Genomic DNA, 16,064 nt, shown 5'->3' with positions numbered 1-16,064 from the left:
TGTTTGTTTAATATCTATCTGCCTATGTCTAATGGAATGTAAGCTATAAATTCCATGTGTCTGTTTTGTTCTCTAAAATAATCTCGGTGTCTAAAACATACTAAGTGTTCAGTGAGTATCTATGACTGACACCAAGGTTAAATTATTTTTGTGTAGATTTCAGAATTAGGGTTCTCATACCACATCTGTTTACCTGCAGTATCTTAAGATTGCAAAATATGTTGTTAAAAAAAAGTTGCAAATGCAAAGTATCTTGAATGGATCAGAATTTTATCAATATTACACAACCAATATAAATCAGGAATAAACTTATTTGCTTACATGTAACCATTGCCCATATACCGTAGTTTTATACTTTCATCTCCATCAAAATAGTTTCATCGTTCTCATGGAACTCAGGCAACAACTTTAGAATAAATAAATGGTATATATTTGAACTTGATCAAGTGCAGATACAGTAATGAAATACTATTTCGCATAAGATTTCACTTGAAAAAAGAGCTTGAAAGCTACTTTAAACAGTGGCTTTAACTCCTAGAGAAAGCAGAAACAGGACTTTTACAATAAGGTTGGAAGAAGAGTCTAGAGTTCTCCTTTACACAAAGACCTGTGAGACATCTGCGGGAGCATCATTACTTTATCTGAGTTGATTTGTGGCCAGCTGAAACATTTACAATAATACTCCTAGTCTTAGTTTTTATTCTTCTCTATTACCCTTATCCTACATAATCTTTCCTTCTCCAATTTACACAACAAAGATACATTTCTCAGTGGGCTGGAGTAAAGGAGAGGGAGGATTAAGGGAAGGGGAAGGAGAGCCCTAAGGGAAAGAGCTGGGCCTCAAGCATCTCCTAGGCAACCTATAACACGGACTTTCCTGCCACAAATCTTTTCATTTTTCCGCTTTACAACCCAGTAAGAAATATAAAGTGTATTTGACTCCATGTCATATTGGAAATAATACTAGGTTTGTTTGTTGTTGTTGTTTTACCAAGTCTCGCTCTGTACCCAGGCTGGAGTGATCTTGGCTCACTGCAACCTCTGCCTCCCAGGTTCAAGCAATTCTCCTGCCTCAGTCTCCCGAGTAGCTGGGATTACAGGCACGTGCCACCACGCCTTGCTAATTTTTGTATTTTTAGTAGAGACAGGGTTTTACCATGTTGGACAGGCTGGTCTGGAATTCCTGACCTCATGATCTGCCCGCCTTGGCCTCCCAAAGTGCTAGGATTACAAGCGTGAGACACCGCGTCCAGCCATGATACTAGTATTTATGTCATCTTCAGGACGACTGTGGTTTGAACAACATTAATGAAATAATTTAGCTACAGCAGTGATTCTCTGAAGTCTCCACAGAGAATCATTACTAATCAACTTCCAGACCTGAGTCATCAAATCCATTACTAGCTACCAACAATATAACATCTTCACTTGGATATCAAACCCAACGTGTCGGGTGGAGCCAAGATGGCCGAATAGGAACAGCTCTGGTCTCCAGCTCCCAGCCCCGGCGACACAGAAGACGGGTGATTTCTGCATTTCTGCTTGAGGTACCGGTTTCATCTCACTAGGGAGTGCCTAACAGTGGGTGCAGGACAGTTGGTGAAGCGCACTGTGCGCTAGCCGAAGAAGGCGAGGCATTGCCTCACTCGGGAAGCTCAAGGGGTCAGGGAGTTCCCTTTCCTAGTCAAAGAAAGGGGAAACAGACGGCACGTGGAATATCGGGTCAGTCCCATCCTAATACTGCGCTTTTCCAACGGGCCTGGAAAACGGCACACTAGGAGATTGTGTCCCGCACCTGGCTCCGAGGGTCCTATGCCCACGGAGTCTCGCTGATTGCTAGCACAGCAGTCTGAGATCAAGCTGCAAGGCGGCAGCGAGGCTGGGGGAGGGGCGCCCGCCATTGCCCAGGCTTGCTTAGGTAAACAAAGCAGCCAGGAAGCTCGAACTGGGTGGAGCCCACCACAGCTCAAGGAGGCCTGCCTGCCTCTGTAGGCTCCACCTCTGGGGGCAGGGCACAGACAAACAAAAACTCAGCAAGAACCTCCACAGACTTAAAGGTCCCTGTCTGACTGACAGCTTTGAAGAGAGTAGTGGTTCTCCCAGCACCCAGCTGGAGATCTGAGAACGGACAGACTGCCTCCTAAAGTGGGTCCCTCACCCCTGAGCAGCCTAACTGGGAGGCACCCCCCCAGTAGGGACAGACTGACACCTCATTCAACCGGGTACTCCTCTGAGACAAAACTTTCAGACGAACTATCAGACAGCTGAATTTGTGGTCTCACGAAAATCCGCTGTTCTGCAGCCACCGCTGCTGACACCCAGCCAAACAGGGTCTGGAGTGGACCTCTAGTAAACTCCAACAGACCTGCAGCTGAGGGTCCTGTCTGGTAGAAGGAAAACTAACAAACAGAAAGGACATCCACACCAAAAACCCATCTGTGCATCACCATCATCAAAGACAAAAAGTAGATAAAACCACAAAGATGGGGAAAAAACAGAGCAAAAAAACTGGAAACTCTAAAAAACAGAGCACCTCTCCTCCTCCAAAGGAATGCAGTTCCTCACCAGCAACGGAACAAAGCTGGATGGAGGATGACTTTGATGAGTTGAGAGAAGAAGGCTTCAGACGATCAAACTACTCTGAGCTACGAGAGGAAATTCAAAACAATAGCAAAGAAGTTAAAAACTTTGAAAAAAAATTAGAAGAATGGATAACTAGAATAACCAATGGAGAGAAGGGCTTAAAGGAGCTGATGGAGCTGAAAGCCAAGTTTCGAGAACTACGCGAAGATTGCAGAAGCCTCAGTAGCAGATGCGATCAACTGGAAGAAAGGGTATTGCTGATGGAAGATAAAATGAATGAAATGAAGAGAGAAGGGAAGTTTAGAGAAAAAAGAATAAAAAGAAATGAACAAAGCCTCCAAGAAATTTGGGACTATGTGAAAAGACCAAACCTACGTCTGATTGGTGTACCTGAAAATGATGGGGAGAATGGAACCAAGTTGGAAAACACTCTGCAAGATATTATGCAGGAGAACTTCCCCAATCTAGCAAGGCAGGCCAGCATTCAGATTCAGGAAATACAGAGAACGCCACAAAGATACTCCTCGAGAAGGGCAACTCCAAGACACATAATTGTCAGATTCACCAAAGTTGAAATGAAGGAAAAAATGTTAAGGGCAGCCAGAGAGAAAGGTCGGGTTACCCACAAAGGGAAGCCCATCAGACTAACAGCTGATCTCTCAGCAGAAACTCTACAAGCCAGAAGAGAGTGGGGGCCAATATTCAACATTCTTAAAGAAAAGAATTTTCAACCCAGAATTTCCTATCCCGCCAAACTAAGCTTCATAAGTGAAGGAGAAATAAAATACTTTACAGACAAGCAAACGCTGAGTGATTTTGTCACCACCAGGCCTGCCCTAAAAGAGCTCCTGAAGGAAGCACTAAACATGGAAAGGAACAACCGGTACCAGCCACTGCAAAAACATGCCAAATTGTAAAGACCATCGAGGCTAGGAAGAAACTATAGCAACTAACGAGCAAAATAACCAACTAACATCATAATGACAGGATCAGATTCACACATAACAATATTAACGTTAAATGTAAATGGGCTAAATGCTCCAATCAAAAGACACAGACTGGCAAACTGGATAAGGAGTCAGGACCCATCAGTGTGCTGTATTCAGGAAACCCATCTCACGTGCAGAGACACACATAGACTCAAAATAAAGAAATGGAGGAAGATCTATCAAGCAACTGGAAAACAAAAAAAGGCAGGGGTTGCAATCCTAGTCTCTGATAAAATAGACTTTAAACCAACAAAGATCAAAAGAGACAATGAAGGCCATTACATAATGGTAAAGGGATCAATTCAACAAGAAGAGCTAACTATCCTAAATATATATGCACCCAACACAGGAGCACCCAGATTCATAAAGCAAGTCCTCAGTGACCTACAAAGGGACTTAAACTCCCACACAATAATAATGGGAGATTTTAACACCCCACTGTCAACATTAGACAGATCAACGAGACAGAAAGTTAACAAGGATATCCAGGAATTGAACTCAGCTCTACATAAAGTGGACCTAATAGACATCTACAGAACTCTCCACCCCAAATCAACAGAATATACATTTTTTTCAGCACCACACCACACCTATTCCAAAATTGACCACATAGTTGGAAGTAAAGCTCTCCTCAGCAAATGTAAAAGAACAGAAATTATAACAAACTGTCTCTCAGACCACAGTGCAATCAAACTAGAACTCAGGATTAAGAAACTCACTCAAAACTGCTCAACTACATGGAAACTGAACAACCTGCTCCTGAATGACTATTGGGTACATAATGAAATGAAGGCAGAAATAAAGATGTTCTTTGAAACAACGAGAACAACAACACAACATACCAGAATCTCTGGGACACATTCAAAGCAGTGTGTAGAGGGAAATTTATAGCACTAAATGCCCACAAGAGAAAGCAGGAAAGATCCAAAATTGACACCCTAACATCACAATTAAAAGAACTAGAAAAGCAAGAGCAAACACATTCAAAAGCTAGCAGAAGGCTAGAAATAACTAAAATCAGAGCAGAACTGAAGGAAGTAGAGACACAAAAAACCCTTCAAAAAATTAATGAATCCAGGAGCTGGTTTTTTGAAAAGATCAACAAAATTGATGGACCGCTAGCAAGACTAATAAAGAAGAAAAGAGAGAAGAATCATATAGATGCAATAAAAAACGAAAAAGGGGATATCACCACCGATCCCACAGAAATACAATCTACCATCAGAGAATACTACAAACACCTCTATGCAAATAAACTAGAAAATCTAGAAGAAATGGATAAATTCCTCGACAAATACACCCTCCCAAGACTAAACCAGGAAGAAGTTGAATCTCTGAATAGACCAATAACAGGTTCTGAAATTGTGGCAATAATCAATAGCTTACCAACCAAAAAGAGTCCAGGACCTGATGGATTCACAGCTGAATTCTACCAGAGGTACAAGGAGGAACTGGTACCATTCCTTCTGAAACTATTCCAATCAATAGAAAAAGAGGGAATCCTCCCTAACACATTTTATGAGGCCAGCATTGTCCTGATACCAAAGCCAGGCAGAGACATAACCAAAAAAGAGAATTTCAGACCAATATCCTTGATGAACATTGATGCAAAAATCCTCAATAAAATACTGGCAAACCGAATCCAGCAGCACATCAAAAAGCTTATCCACCATGATCAAGTGGGCTTCATCCCTGGGATGCAAGGCTGGTTCAACATATGCAAATCAATAAATGTAATCCAGCATATAAACAGAACCAAAGACAAAAACCACATGATTATCTCACTAGATGCAGAAAAGGCCTTTGACAAAATTCAACAACACTTCATGCTAAAAACTCTCAATAAATTAGGTATTGATGGGACGTATCTCAAAATAATAAGAGCTATCTACGACAAACCCACAGCCAATATCATACTGAATGGGCAAAAACTGGAAGCATTCCCTCTGAAAACTGGCACAAGACAGGGATGCCCTCTCTCACCACTCCTATTCAACATAGTGCTGGAAGTTCTGGCCAGAGCAATCAGGCAGGAGAAGGAAATAAAGGGTATTCAATTAGGAAAAGAGGAAGTCAAATTGTCCCTGTTTGCAGATGACATGATTGTATATCTAGAAAACCCCATTGTCTCAGCCCAAAATCTCCTTAAGCTGATTAGCAACTTCAGCAAAGTCTCAGGATACAAAATTAATGTACAAAAATCACAAGCATTCTTTTACACCAATAACAGACAAACAGAGAGCCAAATCACGAGTGAACTCCCATTCACAATTGCTTCAAAGAGAATAAAATACCTAGGAATCCAACTTACAAGGGATGTGAAGGACCTCTTCAAGGAGAACTACAAACCACTGCTCAATGAAATAAAAGAGGACACAAACAAATGGAAGAACATTCCATGCTCATGGGTTGGAAGAATCAATATCGTGAAAATGGCCATACTGCCCAAGGTAATTTATAGATTCAATGCCATCCCTCTCAAGCTACCAATGACTTTCTTCACAGAATTGGAAAAAACTACTTTAAAGTTCATATGGAACCAAAAAAGAGCCCGCATCGCCAAGTCAATCCTAAGCCAAAAGAACAAAGCTGGAGGCATCACGCTACCTGACTTTAAACTATACTACAAGGCTACAGTAACCAAAACAGCATGGTACTGGTACCACAACAGAGACATAGATCAATGGAACAGAACAGAGCCCTCAGAAATGATGCCGCATAGCTACAACTATCTGATCTTTGACAAACCTGACAAAAACAAGAAATGGGGAAAGGATTCCCTATTTAATAAATGGTGCTGGGAAAACTGGCTAGCCATATGTAGAAAGCTGAAACTGGATCCCTTCCTTACACCTTATACAAAAATTAATTCAAGATGGATTAAAGACTTATATGTTAGACCTAAAACCATTAAAATCCTACAAGAAAACCTAGGCAATACCATTCAGGACATAGGCGTGGGCAAGGACTTCATGTCTAAAACACCAAAAGCAATGGCAACAAAAGCCAAAATCGACAAATGGGATCTCATTAAACTAAAGAGCTTCTGCACAGCAAAAGAAACTATCATCAGAGTGAACAGGCAACCTACAGAATGGGAGAAAATTTTTGCAACCTACTCATCTGACAAAGGGCTAATATCCAGAATCTACAATGAACTCAAACAAATTTACAAGAAAAAAACAAACAACCCCATCAAAAAGTGGGCAGAGGACATGAACAGACACTTCTCAAAAGAAGACATTTATGCAGCCAAAAAACACATGAAGAAATGCTCATCATCACTGGCCATCAGAGAAACGGAAATCAAAACCAGAGTGAGATACCATCTCACACCAGTTAGAATGGCCATCATTAAAAAATCAGGAAACAACAGGTGCTGGAGAGGATGTGGAGAAATAGGAACACTTTTACACTGTTGGTGGGACTGTAAACTAGTTCAACCATTGTGGAAGTCAGTGTGGCGATTCCTCAGGGATCTCGAACTAGAAATACCATTTGACCCAGCCATCCCATTACTGGGTATATACCCAAAGGACTATAAATCATGCTGCTATAAAGACACATGCACACGTATGTTTATTGCGGCACTATTCACAATAGCAAAGAGTTGGAACCAACCCAAATGTCCAACAACGATAGACTGGATTAAGAAAATGTGGCACATATACACCATGGAATACTATGCAGCCATAAAAAATGATGAGTTCGTGTCCTTTGTAGGGACATGGATGAAACTGGAAAACATCATTCTCAGTAAACTATCGCAAGGACAAAAAACCAAACACCGCATGTTCTCTCTCATAGGTGGGAATTGAACAATGAGAACTCATGGACACAGGAAGGGGAACATCACACTCCGGGGACTGTTGTGGGGTGGGGGGAGGGGGGAGGGACAGCATTAGGAGATACACCTAATGCTAAATGACGAGTTAATGGGTGCAGGAAATCAACATGGCACACGGATACATATGTAACAAACCTGCACATTGTGCACATGTACCCTAAAACCCTAAAGTATAATTAAAACAAACAAACAAACAAACAAACAAACAAAAAAACCCAACATGTCTCAAATGGAACTCATTATCTTACTCCACAGATGGGTTTCACTTCTTAATTTCTCTGTGCGAGCTAGTGCTACAGTCATAATCCCAGTCAGGCAAGCTTGCAACCTAGGGGCTATCTTTAACCTCTCTCTTTTCCCATTCTCACAGTACAGGGAAGAGGGAAGGAATTAGGACCTGCTGTCTGTTCTACCCACTAACATGGGCTAGACACTGACATCAGAGAGTTGTCAAGGTGTAGACCAAGGTCCCTGTGGGTCAGAATGCCCTGTGGCTCTTGTTAAAAATGCAGACTTCCCACCACACTTCAAACCTACTCAATCAGCGTTGGGTTGGGGAATTGATGTTTTAAATTAGATTCCCAGGAAGCTTTTAAGGCCAACTAAAGGGAAGCAGTACTGTACAGGAAATGACCCAGTTATAGAGAGACAGATGTGGAGGAGCAGCAAGGTCAGTAAGGCACCCTGTCCAAATGGCACAATAAAGATTCAAGGGGAAGCCCTCATGTCCCAAGCAGGTGGATGAAACATAGAAGCAGAAAATTGGTAGGCAAGGGGTCAGCACTTCTTTTTTTTTTTTTTCTGTCACCAGGCTGGAGTGCAGTGGCATGATCTCGGCTCACTGCAACCTTCGCCTCCCAGCTTCAAGTGATTCTCCTGCCTCAACCTCCAAAGTAGCTGGGACTACAGGCACGTGCCACCACACCCGGCTAATTTTTTATTTTTTGTAGAGACAGGGTTTCATAATGTTGGCCAGGCTGGTCTCGAACTCCTGACCTTAGGTGATCCCACTCGCCTCAGCCTCCCTAAGTGCTGGGATTATAGACGTGAGCCACCACGCCTGGCTGGGGTCAGTAATTCTAAGCTCACATTTACATCTGTTTGTGAATAGCCTTCACCAGGGTAGGGCAGGAGAGACTCTAGTTCCCCAAAAGTTGGACCAATCAGAAAAAGTCATGCCAGAGCCTAGTTCTGAGCATTAAAGCACACAGGGGAGGAATAGTAGCAACTAAGGTAACAACGTGGCATTCCAGGGTTATCGCTGGCTGGTTGGATCCCAGCTCTCTTTGACAAGAAAGAAACTTAGAGAACAATACAGGAAGCAGGGGGCTAGAAGGAATCACTGAGGGTTTCATCTGTATCAGCCAGGATTTGGTTGCCAATAAAAGAAATCGTTTTAGCTACTTTAAACTTACAGAGATGTAATATAATGAACTAGGAGCTTTCAAAATTACTGGAAAGGCTGGGGAAACAGGCTCCAGGCTGAGCTTCCAAGAATAATTGCCAGAAGCGCCTACCAAGGTAGCTATTTCCTGTGCCATCCTCAGAAAACTGAGGACTCATCAGAAAGCACTTCAGCCTGGTGACAAGAGCAAGCCTCCGTCTCAAAAAAAAAAAAAAAAAAGAATGCCTAACCTCCTGGGAATGCAGCCCTGTAGGTCTCAGCCTTATTTTACCCAGCCTCTCTTCAAGATGAAGTCACTCTGGTTCAAACAACTCTGACAATGTCACCTTTGTACTACTTCTCTTGTCCAAATATCATATTCATACATCTGTTTATCAGAGGCTGGGTCACATATGGAATCTGACAGAGTCTGAGAAATGAAGGCTGCAACTCTCTGTCCTATAGCACGCTACAAAGGAAAGAGGGTAGGGTTGTATAGGCCATATATGATATCTCTCTAGGCATCTAGTCAGCTATAAGCTTCTCCACTGGAATGAAAGTTATCAGAAGCCAGGGACCTATTGTTTACCATTTTAGGGGCCCCAGTACTTCACAGAATGTCTGATGAATAGTGGGAGTGTTGTGGGGGTGAAGAGGGAAAGAAGGAAGCAAGGAAGGAAAGAAGTTCAAGATTAGGTCAGGGCAGAGTCTACAGGCAGAAAACAGGAAACTCAGTTTTGATGGTATTTAAAACCTAAAATGAAATGAAGCAGGGATGGACACTAATAATTCGTCTTTCCTAGTAGTGTTTGCTTTTAGTTTGTTTCTCTTCATTTCCATGCTGATGAACTTAATACAGTTGAAATTCCTTAAGTCTGGAAAAAATCAATTGTCTCCTAACTGGTACCTTGCCCAGTTTATCCCCATTCTTCCCCATTCTAGTCCATTCTACACACCAATCTCTGGACTGGGTTTCCTAAAACATGGTCTTCCACCTTTTTACTTTCAAGCACTTCTAAAAGAATTTTGTAAAGCTTGTGTCCTCTTGCATATTTTTAAACTGACATCTAAAATTCTTCATCCCATGTTAAAATAGTTGCAAAGGATGTAACTTCCAATGTTCTGTAAATATTGTCATTTTAAAATAAAAATATTATAGCACTTTAAAAAATATATCTAATATAATCTAAATACCACATCATCCCTTTTTTAAAAATACATGAACAAGCTGTTCTTTAATAATCAGAAATTTTGTATTTTTCTTTTTTCTCCTTGAACTCATATTTCTATTCGCTTCCACCAAAAAATTGTATCCTAGTATGACATTTTTATTCCTAAAAGCCTTTTTATCAATTATATTAATTATCACAATAAAAGTATATATGTTGAAATTACTTCCTGTGACCATGAAGCTATGTTTAAGAATTATCCTGGATTGAGATATCATCTCAATTATTATTATAATACTATTGACAAAAACAACATGAATATATTACAACTGTTGATAAGTAATTATTAAACAGAAAAAGTACATTTTTATTTAAATCTATCTCTTAACTAGCTGGATGGAGCCTGGCTGGTTTTGCTAAAATTAGGCCAGGTATCTTAGATAAAAATTACTTACTATATTGAGACATGGTTCAATCTGTTTCATTCCCCCCCACCTTTTTCTGTTTTATTATTAATGTAAATGCTGGGAAAATTTGTTTGCATAAATAAGTAGGTAGGAATAGAAACAGTGCTCTCAATTCTTTGCACTCTGTCAGAGTCATGTCAAAAATCTTGGGGCAATCTAGTATCAAAAATTATTTTTTAATTATCTATCAGGTGATGACTCAATTGCAGACGTTCCTACAAAGATCTATAAATTGCTTATTAATAGCAAACTAGGAAACCATCTAATTGCAAAAGAATTTGTTATGCATTTATTAATGTGACAGCAAACATGGATGGAATTGGAAGCAATTATCCTAAGTGAAATAACTCAGAAACAGAAAGTTAAATACTCATGTTCTCAGTTATAAGTGCAAGCTAAACCCTGGGTACACATGGACATATGGAGTGGAATAATAGACATCGGAGACTACAAAAGGTGGGAGGGTGGGAGGAGAATAAAGGTTATTACCTATTGGTAATAACCAATAGGGTAAATGAGGCATCCATCACTTCAAGCTTTATTCTTTCTTTGTGTTACAAACATTCCTATTACACTCTTTTAGTTATTTTTAAAAGTACATTAAATTATTGTTGACTGTGGTCACCCTGTTGTACTATCAAGTACCAGATATTATTCATTCTAAGTATATTTTTGTAGCCATTAACCATCTCCATTTCCCCAACCTCTGTAGCCTCCACTACCCTTCTCAGCCTCTGGTAACCATCATTCTTCTGTCTATCTCCATGAGTTCAATTATTTTAATTTTAACCTCCCACAATTGAATGAGACCATGCGAAGTTTGTCTTTCTGTGCCTGGCTTATTTCACTTAACATAATGACCTCCAGTTCCATCCATGTTGTTGCAAATGACAGGATCTCAAGGAATCTACATTTTTAACAAGCACTCCAGCTGATTCAGATGCAGTTGGTCCTTAGGTTCTACTTCAGGAAACATTCACCTAAAGGGGGAGCATACTGGAAAATGTATAAGCTGAAATTTGCAGAGGTGATTTATAAAACGAAAAAATTAACAACTAGGGTGTGTTAATTAAGCTGGATTTGGGGCAAGGAGAACCACTACAAAGTGCATATGTATGAATTCAGTGTCAATTTAAACAGAAGCACGACTTTGTCTGTGGTAGTCATTCATCTCCAAGGGATCTCTGAGGTCCAAAGGTGAGCTCACCCTATGCCCTTCAGTCTGTGTGCTCTCCTAGGGACAAAGAGGACCTGCCGAGTCGCCTTACCATTCTTGTAACAAAACATTTTAAATACTAAAGAAGGGCTAAAGACATCACACTATATAAGCTACTTTACAAGCTAAACAATTTGAATTAAAGACGAACCTGATTTTAGCAAGCTCTTTACTGTCCAAGAATGTCTGGAGTTCTTTAAAAAATTTTTTTTAACAGGTAGAGTTGGGGTGCTATAAAGAAGATAAATCAATATAAAGTGACACATTGTAACAGAGAGAAAAGCATCACTACATTTACATTTGTTAGTATTTATTGATTTGGTTTTTTGGGGGCGCAGGGGGGTGGAGTCTCGCTCTGTCACCCAGGCTGGAATGCAGTGGCATGATCTCAGCTCACTGCAACCTCAGCCTCCTGGGTTCAAGCAATTCTCCTGCCTCAGCCTCCGGAGTAGCTGGGATTACAGGCATGCACAGCATGCCCAGCTAATTTTTGTATTTTAGTAAAGACGGAGTTTCACCAGCTTGGACAGGCTGGTCTCGAACTTCTGACCTCAGGTGATCCACCTGCCTCGGCCTCCCAAAGTGCTGGGATTACAGGTGTGAGCCACTGCGCCCAGCCACGTTTGATCGTATTTATTCACTAGTGTTCATAGTATAGTTGTGCTATAAAATAAAAAACAGTAACAGGCTGAAATACGAAGTGACAAAGTCTTAGGGGTAAAAGAATTTCTGGTAAGCATTAACTTATTAGATTTGTAGTATGTTTGTCTACTTACCTTTAGAATTACTAAAATATTATTTATCTACATATAAATATATGTTAAAAATTTTTTACAGGAAAGGTATAAGGTCTTTATAAACATTCAAATTCTCCTAACCTATGGAGTGGATAATAAACTGATTATTGTATTTTGTTTTGTTTTTTAGAGATGAGGTCTTGCTTTGTTGTCCAGGCTAGAGTGCAGTGGCAGGATCCTGGTTCACTGCAGCCTCAATCTCCTGAGCTCAAGCAATCCTCTGGCCTCAGTCTCCTGAATAGCAGGGACTACAGGCATGTGCCACCATGCCCAGCTAATTTGGGCATCCCACTATGTTGCCCAAGCTGATCTCGAACTTCTGGGCTCAAGCAATTCTTCCACCTAGACCTCCCAAAGTGTTGGGATTACATGTGTGAGCCACTGCACCCAGCCTAGGTGATTTTTTTTTTTTTAAGACGGAGTGTCGCTCTGTTGCCCAGGATGGAGTGCAGTGATGTGATCTCCGTTCACTGCAAGCTCTGCCTCCCGGGTTCACGGCATTCTCCTGCCTCAGCCTCCGGAGTAGCTGGGACTACAGGCGCCTGCTACCATGCCCGGCTAATTTTTTGTATTTTTAGTAGAGACAGGGTTTCACTGTGTTAGCCAGGATGGTCTTGATCTCCTGACCTCGTGATTCGCCCACCTCGGCCTCCCAAAGCCTAGGTGATTTTTTTTAAACATTTTGTTCTTAAACATTTCAAACATATGCAAAAATATGCTAGTAGAATGAAACTGCTCTGGTTTTCGATCCTTAATTTACTTCTGACACTAGGGATTTTTTCTTTCTTTCTTTCTTTTCCAAATTTAGCTGTGTATACATTTTTGTTTGTTATATTTTATCCAGCATTTCTAGCTATATGCTGGAAAGTCTATCTATATATGTCTAGTATTATTTCATCTGTACTTCCCGCATTGCCCTCTCCTCCCCTCACTGGATTATGTTAAAGCAAATCTCACATTATCATTTTTATCCTTATTATTTTAGTATATATCTCCAAAAAGCAACTTTCTAAAAAACATAACCACAACATCATTATCATACCTAAAACATTAACAGAATGTGACTATTTTAAAATACCCTAGAGCTTGCACATCCAAAGGAAGATTCTCTTCAAAGAATCATCCTAAAAGGCTATAATTTCTCAAAACATTTTTGGATACCTCTCAGGATTACTTTCAGGACTAGCAATATATTAAGTACCCTGAATGGTGACAAATCTTCCCTCTTCAAGGATAGATTGGACTTGAAAATAGCTGAGAAGTCTTTAGGAATAAACCCTAATGAGCGGTCGGAGTAATCAGACTGGTTTTGTTAGAGAGTAATATACACAGAGGCACAAGGTGTGTCCATTTCATGAAAGGAGTCTGATGCTTGTAAACTAGCTCAAAAATTACCTACTGGATGACCAGAAATGCTAGGCTAGAGAAAGAGGAGCTCTATTGCATCAGGAGCTGAAGCAGGAGTGGATCCTAAGAGGAGAACATGAGAGGCAGCTGAGAGAACCAGCCAACTGGCAAGAGGGAGTTATGCTTAATCTTCGTATCCTAAATTCCAATGATTCCAGGCCACTTTCTGGGTTTATCTTGCATTTCAGGCCTCCTTCCTTTTGCAAACAATGTTCCCTGTGATTGGAATGCCTACTCCCGCTGGGTGGACCCACTGGATGAATCTCTAATCATCCTTTAAGATCTTGATCAAATATTATCACATTATTTGACTCTCTGGCGCAATAAGTTGTTCCATTTTCTGGCCCAGTTGTACTTTGTAAATGTCTCTTTTAACAGTGATTGTTTCATATTATTCAGATTTGTATATATTCCCCCAATAAGACTGGGAGTTTCATTTTTGTATCTTTGGCCTATAGACAGTGACTGGCACACAGTGGGGCTTCAGTAATCATTTATTACATAGATATGATTAATAATCTGCATATCTTTGTATGGGTTAGATCCTGAAATATCCTCGTAATATAACAAAGCAGTTGTGGGCTCTAAACATTATAGTACAAAGCAAAGAAGAAAAATCTTATGCAAGAGCAGTTTTTGCAACAGAATCCCTGGAAGTTTCAGATCTTCACAGTGGAAAATTACAGCACAGAATTGCCCAAAGATATGTTGGCAATTTCATTCCCTGTCTTTTTTTTTTTTTTCTTTCCCGAAACGGAGTCTAGCTCTGTCTCCCAGGCTGTAGTGCAGTGGTGGGATCTTGGCTCACTGCAACCTCTGCCTCCCGGGTTCAAGCAATTCCCTTGCCTCAGCCTCCCAAGTAGCTGGGATTACAGGCGCCTGCCACCATGCCCAGATAATTTTTGTATTTTTAGTAGAGTTGGGGTTTCACCATCTTGGCCAGGCTAATCTAGAAGTCCTGACCTCATGATCTGCCTGCCTCGGCCTCCCAAAGTGCTGGGATGACAAGCACAAGCCACCGCGCCTGGCCCTTTCCCTCTCTTTTTAAAAATACATTTTCCAAATCCATTTTTTTGAGATTAGACTTATTTTATTTTTCTTTAAGGGATTAATGTTTGAAAAGTTTGTGAATTAAGGCCAGGCACGGTGGCTCACACCTGTAATCCAGCACTTTGGGAGGCCGAGGCGGACGGATCACGAGATCAGGAGTTTGAGACCAGCCTCGACAACATAGCAAAACCCCGTCTCTACTAAAAATACAAAAATTAGCCAGGCATGGTGGCGGGCACCTGTAATCCCAGCTACTTGGGAGGCTGAGACAGGAGAATCACTTGAACCCGGGAGTCACAGGTTGCAGTGAGCCAAGATCGTGCCATTGCACTCCACCCTGGGTGGCAAGAGCAAGATTCCATCTCAAAAAAAAAAAAAAAAAAAAGGAAAGTTGTTGAATTAAGTACAAATTGAAATTGAGTTCAAACTTAGTTGATTCACATTTTTCTCAAAATAGATTTAGAAGGCAGAACACAAAGCATAAAAATAAATCATCTGGCCGAGCCGTGGTGGCTCATGCCTGTAATCCCAGCACTTTGGGAGGCCAAGGTGGGTGGATCACCTGAGGTCAGGAGTTCAAGACCAGCCTGGTCAACATGGTGAAACCCTGCCTCTACTAAAAATATAAAAATTAGCCAATTGGCCGGGCGTGGTGGCTCACGTTTGTAATCTCAGTGCTTTGGGAGGCCGAGGCGGGCGGATCACGAGGTCAGGAGATCGAGACCACGGTGAAACCCGTCTCTACTAAAAATACAAAAAATTAGCCAGGTGTGGTGGTGGGCACCTGTAGTCCCAGCTACTCAGGAGGCTGAGGCAGGAGAATGGCGTGAACCCAGGAGGCGGAGCTTGCAGTGAGCCAAGATCGTGCCACTGCACTCCAGCCTGGGCAACAGAGCAAGACTCCGTCTCAAAAAAAAAAAAAAAAAAAATTAGCCAAGCATGGTAGCAGGCACCTGTAATCCCAGCGCTTGGGAGGCTGAGACAGGAGAATCGCTTGAACCGGGGAGGCAGAGGTTGCAGTGAGCCGAGATTGCACCGCTGCACTCCAGCATGGGCAACAAAGAGCAAAACTCTATCTCAAAAAAATAAATAAAAATAAATAAATAAATAATCTACTTCAGAGGAAATAGATGACTATCAGTCATTGCGTTAAAA

At 41.2% G+C, this 16,064-nt stretch overlaps 1 long non-coding RNA gene across 2 annotated transcripts in view; it reads right to left on the bottom strand.

Annotated features, from left to right (window-relative positions):
- Positions 1 to 11,887: 11,887 nt before the first annotated feature.
- Positions 11,888 to 16,064, bottom strand: part of LOC131380795 (uncharacterized) — a 55,804-nt gene continuing 51,627 nt past the window's right edge. For both annotated transcript variants that reach the window (XR_009209008.1, XR_009209006.1), the window contains one exon: positions 11,888 to 12,318. This is a non-coding gene — a long non-coding RNA (uncharacterized LOC131380795). The remainder of the gene's footprint in view (positions 12,319 to 16,064) is intronic.

This window comes from Hylobates moloch, unplaced genomic scaffold, assembly GCF_009828535.3.
Source record: "Hylobates moloch isolate HMO894 unplaced genomic scaffold, HMol_V3 SCAFFOLD_1, whole genome shotgun sequence".
Lineage (NCBI taxonomy): Eukaryota > Metazoa > Chordata > Mammalia > Primates > Hylobatidae > Hylobates > Hylobates moloch.
The sequence above is the reverse complement of the archived record's forward strand: the minus strand, read 5'-3'. Positions and strand labels throughout refer to the sequence as shown.